Source organism: Saimiri boliviensis, chromosome 4, assembly GCF_048565385.1.
Source record: "Saimiri boliviensis isolate mSaiBol1 chromosome 4, mSaiBol1.pri, whole genome shotgun sequence".
Taxonomy (NCBI): Eukaryota; Metazoa; Chordata; class Mammalia; order Primates; family Cebidae; genus Saimiri; species Saimiri boliviensis.
The window spans coordinates 103,728,993-103,738,329 of NC_133452.1; the positions used below are offsets into that span (position 1 = coordinate 103,728,993).

General features: G+C 47.5%; 1 non-coding gene across 1 annotated transcript; it reads left to right on the forward strand.

Moving 5' to 3' along the window:
- Positions 1–8,946: 8,946 nt before the first annotated feature.
- Positions 8,947–9,053, forward strand: LOC120363380 (U6 spliceosomal RNA). The gene has a single exon (XR_005578937.1). It is a non-coding gene; the product is annotated as a U6 spliceosomal RNA (small nuclear RNA).
- Positions 9,054–9,337: the final 284 nt, after the last annotated feature.

Here is a 9,337-nt window from a genome sequence, read left to right on the forward strand (position 1 = left end):
CTGATTTAAAATTCCACCCCCCGCCTCCTTATCTCCCTCGTTGGCTTTATGTTCTTCCTAGAACTAAATTCCTTCTGCTGTGCTATATAACTTTATTTCTTATTTACTCTGTGCTGTGCCCCCTCCCCGCCACACACAGACACACACGGAAATGCCTGCTGGGGAGATGGAGAATCTGGCTTGTGTAATGATGCATCCACAGTGCCTGTTGCATACATAGTAGATACTCAATAACCATGTGTGCAATGAAGGAGTGAATCAATTGTATTTCTCACTTGCCTTGCTGCCATTCTCTGAGCGCTTGTAAACCCCAGCAGTACTGCATACCTTTCATGCTACGAAAGCAGACCCTGTCATTCGACCCACTTTGCAGTGAGGAAACAAGCTCAGTGGGTTAGTTTGCTCAGCCGCTCAACCAGCACCAGTCAGAAGTTAGAGGGGAGCCCTCCTTCCATTGTTCTGTTCCAGGGGCTCGCCCTGCCCTTCTGTGGCCTCTATAGGGGAAGGTACTGGAGTGGCCAGAATCCCTGAGCACTGTCCCCTAGCCAAGGCCTTTTCTTTCCATCGTGAAGAAGGAGAGCCATTTCTCAACTCCTACCCACCCGGTACCCAGACTGTGGCCTGAACTGCAAGGCGTCAAGAGTTAGGACTGTTTTTGCTTGGGGAGAAGGATAGCTATAGTATCTCGAAATCCGACTGGAGTGGAGGAAGCAGGGATACAGTTGGAAGCATTGATTTGAATTTGCTGATGTTTCTGTCTCCTTATGGCACCACGAGCATGTCCAGAGGATAAGGCCAGAGCAGGAAGCTGGGGAGCCTCAGATTTCCTGATACTGCATCCCCGAGGCATGCAGTGCCAGTCCCTTCAGGACCCCCTGGCCAAGGATCACCCTGGATAAGTCCCTGGGGGCACTTCTCTGTAAACAACCCACTCCCAGCACCAGGCCCCTCCCCCACCCGAACATATCCATCTTCTCCAAGCCTTGCTGACCTCCTGCCCACCCTGTCTACCAGGCTGTGGCCTGAACCCCAGCTCTGCAGTCTCACTCTCCAGCCCTCAACTGGGATGGAAACCAGGCATGGGTTCCAGATCCCTCCCCTCTCTGGATAGAGCTCACCCTCTTTGTGAGAGTCCAGGGCTGCAGTGTGAACGCTTCAGTGAGCAGGGGGTAGGGGCCTCACAGACCCTCTCTTTGTTTGGAAAATTCCCTACCATTCCTCTCCCATCTCCGGTCTGTGTTCTCTTCCTAAGAAAATAAAGGGCCTCTTCCTATTTCTGTATCACGGCCTCATGAAAACGCTGAACACTTTAGGATGAATTGAATTTTATTCCAAGCCTCTGTATGTTCTAGTTTCTTTGTCCTTCCACTTTGTTCCGGCATTGCCTGTCTCCTTCTTTCCCGTTGCCCTCCGTGTGGTGCTGGCACTCTCCTCATCCTCTCCTTCTGTTGTCCCATTCTTTACTTCCCTGTATTTATCCAAAGCCCCTTCCCCAGCTCTTCATTCTCCCTCCTCTCGTCTGTCTCCTTTGTCTCCATCCCCGATGACTGTGCTTCCCCTCCCCCAACTTTCCCTTCCCCCCCCCCATCTCCCCCTTCCCTGGCCCCAACCCCGCAGTTGGATCCACACCTCCACACCTTCCCTACATCACAGGGGCACACATCTGCTCTCTGCACAGCAGCCAGTGGGGGCTTTTATAAAATATAAACTGTGCTGAAACTATTGAACGTTTAGACAACATGAGCCTCAAGGATGGAAAAGGGAAAAGTAGGTAAATGGAAATCAGGTGAGGTGAGATATATATTTTCCTACAGGGCCGATACATAAATCCATTCCAATAGCATATGTGTAGTTCTTAATATCATGCTTAATGATCGGGGTTGATAATAATTTCAGAGTGCAACCTTTTGGAAGGCAATGAGCTTTGAGGAATGTAAACTAACAAGAAAATTCTAAGCCCCTCCCAAGCAAGCAAATGGACCCCTCCTCTTGACCAAGGGCATGCTCAAGTAAATACCAGTTCAGGCCATCATGGGAATGGGTAGTTGGACATGCCTCCTTTTGAGAGCGTATCTCACTCTGTCACCCGGGCTGGAGTGCAGTGGCATGATCTTGGCTCACTGCAACTTCTGCCTCCTGGGTTCAAGCGATTCTCGTGTCTCAGCCTCCCAAGTCTAGCTGGGACTACGGGCACGAGCCATTATGCCTAGCTAATTTTTTGTACTTTTAGTAGAGATGGTTTTTCACCATGTTGGCCAGGCTCGTCTCGAACTCCTAACCTCAGATGGTCTTCCCTCGGCCTCCCAAAGTGCTGGGATTACAGGCGTGAACCATAGTGCTCAGCCGACAGGCCTCCTTATACCTTCCTCCCTTTGGAATTCAGGCAGGGCTAACCAACATTAACACTAAAACAGAGACTTTAAGGCCCAGTCTGACCAACATGGTGAAACCCCGTCTCTACTAAAAATACAAAAATTAGCTGGGCGTGGTGGCTTACACCTGTAATACCAGCTGCTCAGGAGACTGAAGCACAAGAATCGCTTGAACCTGAGAGGCAGAGGTTGGAGTGAGCCAAGATCGCACCACTGTACTCCAGCCTGGGTAATAGAGTAAGACTCCGTCTCAAAAAAACAATCCCCAAAACAAAGACCTTAACACTGACAGAATAGACTTTTTGTAGCAGTAAGAATGACGGCAGGCCCTGAGAGAAATCAAAGTATTTTACCCCAAAATATATTTCTTTGACCTATTTTGAAATGCCCCTGCAAAGCTGTCTCAGATGAGGAAAATCTACGTTCTATAGAGAATACCTTTCCCTTTCCAGGTCTTATTCTGGACCCACAAGAGAATTAGCTAGGAGTCTGACACCTGTTGTTTTGTTTTGTTTTGTTTTGTTTTGTGGTTTGTTTTGAGGCAAAGTCTTGCTCTGTTGCCCAGGCTGGAGTGCGGTGGCATGATCCTGGCTCACTGCAACCACCACCTCCAGGGCTCAAGTGATTCTCCTGCCTTAGTCTCCTGAGTAGCTGGGATTATAGGCAGGCACTACCACGCCTGGCTAATTTTTGTATTTTTGGTAGAGACAGGGGTTTGTTTGTTTGTTTGTTTGCTTGTTTGTTTTGAGACAAAATCTTGCTCTGTCACCAGGCTGTAGTGCAGGGCGATCTCGGCTCAGTGCAACCTCTGCCTCCCAGGTTCAAGTGATCCCCCTGCCTCAGCCTCCGGAGTAGCTGAGACTACAGGAGCATGCCACCACTCCCAGCTAATTTTTAGTGTTTTAGTACAGACAGAGTTTCACCATGTTGGCCAGGATGGTCTCTATTCCTGACCTCTTGATCCACCCGCCTCCGCTTCCCAAAGTGCTAGGATTACAGGCGTGGCCCACCAAGCCTGGCCAAGTCTGGTATCTTTGTAAATTGAATAACAAACATGTACAATCAATTATCTCTAAAGCTTACTTCCTGAAGGCTTCACCTGCATAATAAGAACTTGTCTTTACTACCCCTTATCTTAACCCAGACACTCCGTTCTATGGATTTCAGGCCTTTAGATAAATTCAATGAATTGCCAATCAGAAAATCTTTGAATTCACCTACAATCTAAAAACAAGTTGTGCTCTGATAACGCTGGGCTCATGTTTTCCAGGTCTCCTGGGGCTATGTCATGCGCCATGGTCACTCATATTTGGCTCAGAAGAAATCTCTTCAAATTTTCTACAGAGTTTGACTCTTCATTCATAAGATGGAGTTGCGCTTCCCCTTGACAGCAACAGATAATGAAACCTCTGCAGGTCTGGTCTGCAGAAATTGGCTGAGCCACGAGTTGCTTTAGCCAAGGTCATATTTCCACCTTCATAAAAGGTCCACACCCGCCTTTGTTTCTTCCTTATTTCCATTAGGTAAAGGGATTATCCTCTTGGTGAAAGGAACACTTGGTAATCCAACACAAATGTTGCTTTTATTTCTGTTTTGTAATATTTCTGTTTACATTGTTTTATATTCTGTTTAAGAATTTCAGAGGGTCGCCGGGCGCGGTGGCTCAAGCCTGTAATCCCAGCACTTTGGGAGGCCGAGGCGGGTGGATCACGAGGTCAAGAGATCGAGACCATCCTGCTCAAACATGGTGAAACCCCGTCTCTACTAAAAATACAGAAAATTAGCTGGGCATGGTGGCGCGTGCCTGTAATCCCAGCTACTCGGGGGGCTGAGGCAGGAGAATTGCCTGAACCCAGGAGGCGGAGGTTGCGGTGAGCTGAGATCGCGCCATTGCACTCCAGCCTGGGTAACAAGAGCGAAACTCCGTCTCAAAAAAAAAAAAAAAAAGAATTTCAGAGGGTCATAGCACCCCTCCCCTGCAAATTGCATCTGCTCAAAGGAGTTATATAAAAAGCCATTAAGAGCATAAAGTGATTCAATATCGTCATTATTTGAAAACATTATTTCCATAAATAAAAAGCTCTATAGCAGTCAACTGAAAAGGTCCAGTGTCTACTTTTATTTTTGTTCTTGTCATATTTCTTAAAGACAGATAATATGAAATGCCTTATAAAATCACTTACATTATGAAAGATTGTCAGTTATTTTATAAACTTGCCCTATTTTCAATGGATCCTTTGAAAACTTGGGGAAATACCTGTTAAAATCTTTTTCTTTTTGTTTCCTTTCTGTTGTTGTTTTGTTTGGTTGGTTTTGTTTGAGACAGAGTCTCACTCTGTCTCCAGGGCTGGAGTACATTGGTGAGATCTCAGCTCACTGCGACCTCCGTCTCCTGGGTTCAAATGATTCTCACGTCTCAGCCTCCTGAGTAGCTGGGACTATAGGCATGTGCCACCATGCCTGGGCTAATTTTTGTAGTTTTAGTGGAGACGGGTTTCACCATGTTGGCCAGGCTGGTCTCAATTCCTGACCTCAGGTGATCCACCCATCTGGGCTTCCCAAAGTGCTGGGATTACAGACGTGAGCCACTGTGCCCAGCCTTTGTGTTTACCAAACCTCTGAAATAAATATATCTGTTTTCTTGTCTACAGATTCTCTACTTATTCAGTTAGAAAGATTTCTGAGTGGTAAATTCAATGTACATGATAAAGCAAGCTTCATGTTTCGTACTAGGAAAAACACCGAGCAAAATAAATCACAGAGCAACAAACATGATTTTTTAAAAAGTAGTAAAAATGGTATATGCATACAATGAAGTGTTACTTAATCTTTTTTTTTTTTTTTTTTTGAGATGGAGTCTTGTGCGGTGGCATGATCTGAGCTCAACACAACCTCCACCTCCCAAGTTCAATTGATTCTTCTGCTTCAGCATCCCGAGTAGCTGGGATTACAGGGATGTGCCACCACTCTCGGCTAATTTTTGTATTTATTGTAGAGACAGGGTTTCACCATGTTGGACAGGCTGGTCTCCAACTCCTGACCTCAAGTGATCTGCCCTGCCCCTGCCCCTGCCTCTGCCTCTGCCTCTGCCTCCGCCTCCCAAAGTACTGGGATTACGGGCACGAGCCACCACACCCTGGCTACTCAGTCTTAAGAAAAAAAAAGGTGATCCTATTGCATGCTGCAACATAGATGAACCTTGAGGACATTACACTAAATGAAATAAGCTGGTCAAAAAAGACAAATGCTACATGATTCCACTTATCTGCGGTATCTGAAGAAGTCAAACTCTTAGAAACAGAAAGTAGAGGCCGGGCGCGGTGGCTCAAGCTTGTAATCCCAGCACTTTGGGAGGTCGAGGCGGGTGGATCACGAGGTCGAGAGATCGAGACCGTCCTGGTCAACATGGTGAAACCCCGTCTCTACCAAAAATACAAAAAATTAGCTGGGCATGGTGGCGCGTGCCTGTAATCCCAGCTACTCAGGAGGCTGAGGCAGGAGAATTGCCTGAACCCAGGAGGCGGAGGTTGCGGTGAGCCGAGATCGCGCCATTGCACTGCAACCTGGGTAGCAAGAGCGAAACTCCGTCTCAAAAAAAAAAAAAAAGAAAAGAAACAGAAAGTAGAATGAATGATGGTTGCCAGAGATGGGGGAGGGGAAAAAAGGAATTGTTCAGTGGGCATAAAATTTCAGTTTTGCAAAATGAAAACGTTCTAAAGAGCTACTGCACAACAACATGCATACTGACAACACTACTGTACTATACACTCAAAATAGTTAAGGTGGTAAACTTTGTTATATACTTTTTGCCACAATTAAAAGAATAGTGAGAAGCAGAACTTGTAAATTCAATGTACAATATTTGAGGTTGCAAGAATTAGCCAGGCATTGAGGAAAGAGATGTGGCTAAGTGATGATAATTAAGTTAGATAAATGTTGACTTGCAGGGTTTCAGTCACTCTTTTTTTTTTTTTTTTTTTTTTTTTGAGATGGAGTTTCGCTCTTGTTACCCAGGCTGGAGCTCAGGCAATTCTCCTGCCTCAGCCTCCTAAGTAGCTGGGATTACAGGCACGCGCCACCACGCCCAGCTAGTTTTTTGTATTTTTTTTTAGTAGAGACCGGGTTTCACCGTGTTGACCAGGATGGTCTCGATCTCTTGACCTCGTGATCCACCCGCCTCGGCCTCCCAAAGTGCTGGGATTACAGGCGTGAGCCACCGCGCCCGGCCTTAGTGTTTTGGATTACAGGCGTGAGCCACCACGCCCGGCCTCCCATATGTCTTTCTTTTTTTTTTTGAGACGGAGTTTCGCTCTTGTTACCCAGGCTGGAGTGCAATGGCGCGATCTTGGCTCACCGCAACCTCTGCCTCCTGGGTTCAGGCAATCCTCCTGCCTCAGCCTCCTGAGTAGCTGGGATTACAGGCACGCACCACCACGCCCAGCTAGTTTTTTGTATTTTTTTTTAGTAGAGACCGGGTTTCACCGTGTTGACCAGGATGGTCTCGATCTCTTGACCTCGTGATCCACCCGCCTCGGCCTCCCAAAGTGCTGGGATTACAGGCGTGAGCCACCGCGCCCGGCCTTAGTGTTTTGGATTACAGGCGTGAGCCACCACGCCCGGCCTCCCATATGTCTTTCTTTTTTTTTTTTGAGACGGAGTTTCGCTCTTGTTACCCAGGCTGGAGTGCAATGGCGCGATCTTGGCTCACCGCAACCTCTGCCTCCTGGGTTCAGGCAATCCTCCTGCCTCAGCCTCCTGAGTAGCTGGGATTACAGGCACGCACCACCATGCCCAGCTAATTTTTTGTATTTTTAGTAGAGACGGGGTTTCACCATGTTGACCAGGATGGTCTTGATCTCTTGACCTCGTGATCCACCCGCCTCGGCCTCCCAAAGTGCTGGGATTACAGGCTTGAGCCACCGCGCCCGGCTTCAGTCACTCTTAATAGCAAAGCTACATGTCCTTTGCTCTGAAAGCCAGTTAAGCTATTGAGAAACGTGTCCTTGTAGGTTAAGAGCAGAGCTCAGGGTCTGGCGCGGTGGCTCACGCCTGTAATCCCAGCACTTTGGGAGGCCGAGGTAGGTGGATCACGAGGTCAAGAGATCAAGACCATCCTGGTCAACATGGTAAAACCCTGTCTCTACTAAAAATACAAAAAAAAATTAGCGGGGCATGTTGGCGCATGCCTGTATTAACAGCTACTCAGGAGGCTGAGGCAGGAGAATTGCCTGAACCCAGGAGGCGAAGGTTGCGGTGAGCCGAGATTGCGCCATTGCACTCCAGCCTAGGTAACAAGAGCGAAACTCTGCCTCAAAAAAAAAAAAAAAAAAAAAAAAAAAAAAGAATCCATGACTGTTTGCCCAGAGAAAATGCATCATGCAAGTACCCACCCAGACTTTTACGCAAGTTCTGATGGTTTACAGGACCCCACCACACCACCACCACCACACACACTTCACACCTCAACCTCATCCTCCCAAGGTTATTCTGGGCTGGAAGACTCTACAGGTACCTTGGGCAGGGAGGTTTTGGGGTAATAGCACAGTGCTGGTTGATGAGGGGGATAAAAGAGGAAAAGGCAAGTGGAAAGGATGAGAAAATTGGAGCAACTTTACAAATTTGCCTGTCACAATAATAACAAGGTGTTTTTGCTGTGTTCACTATGTGCTAGATCTTAATACACACTGCATAAGACAGTGCAGGTAAGTAAAGCATTTTGTCATTTTCATTATCTCATGTAATGGTCACAACGACACAATGGGGGATGATTAGCCCATTTTACAGATGAAGAAACTGAGTTTCAGAGAGATGAAGTAACTTGCTCAAGGTACCCAGGGTGACCCCTGCCCAGAGTCCACGGATCTCCTCACTAGCTGAGCAGGATGTCACCACTCCCCTCTCCCATGGCCTCCTCCAGCTTCCTTGAAGCCTTCTGGTTTCCTTCTGTGCTGAGAATCCTCTACCTATTGGTCCACCCTCTCCCACCCATTGTGGGGTGACTGGGTATGCCCAGCAGCCCTTTGGGGATAGCTTTCTTGTCTCTCTGTCCTGTGGTGAGCAGCTTCCTGGATTGCTTGGTGTATCTCTTTTGGAGATTGCAACCTCTCCCTGCTGGTCTCTTCCAGCTCAGTTCCTTTGCTGGTCATCCTTAATAAAGATAGGATCTTTGAGGTTCAGAAGAAATGGTCAGGCTGGGAGCAGTGGCTCGTGCCTGTAATCCCAGCACTTTGGGGGGCCAAGGCGGGCAGATCATGAGATAAGGAGATTGAGACCATCCTGGCCAACATAGTGAAACCCCGTCTCTACTAAAAATACAAAAAATTAGCTAGGCATGGTGGCGTGTGCCTGTAATCCCAGCTACTCGGGAGGCTGAGGCAGGAGAATTGCCTGAACCCAGGAGGCGGAGGTTGCGGTGAGCCGAGATCGTGCCATTGCACTCCAGCCCGGGTAACAAGAACGAATCTCGGTCTCGGAAAAAAAAAAAAAAAAATTAGCTGGGCATGATGGCGTGTGCCTCTAGTCCCAGCTACTAGGGAGACTGAGGCAGGAGAATTGCTTAAATCTGGGTGGCGTTGTGCTCGCTTCGGCAGCACATATACTAAAATTGGAACGATACAGAGAAGATTAGCATGGCCCCTGCGCAAGGATGACACGCAAATTCGTGAAGCATTCCATATTTAAAAAAAAAAAAAAAATCTGGGTGGCGGAGATTGCAGTGAGCCAAGATCGTGCCACTGCACTCCAACCTGGTGATAGAGACTCGGTCTCAAAAAAAAAGAAGAAATGGTCATTGGGGACAATTGTGCTTTGCATATAGAGATGACGATGCCATGCTGACCCTGCCAGTGTCTTTGGGCAACCATTTACAATGTCTCATATTCATACTGTCAAGATCCCAGAGACAATTGGCCACTTGTCCACCAAATGGGAAAGGGGCCTGAGGATTTGTTGAGAGGTGGGTGGGG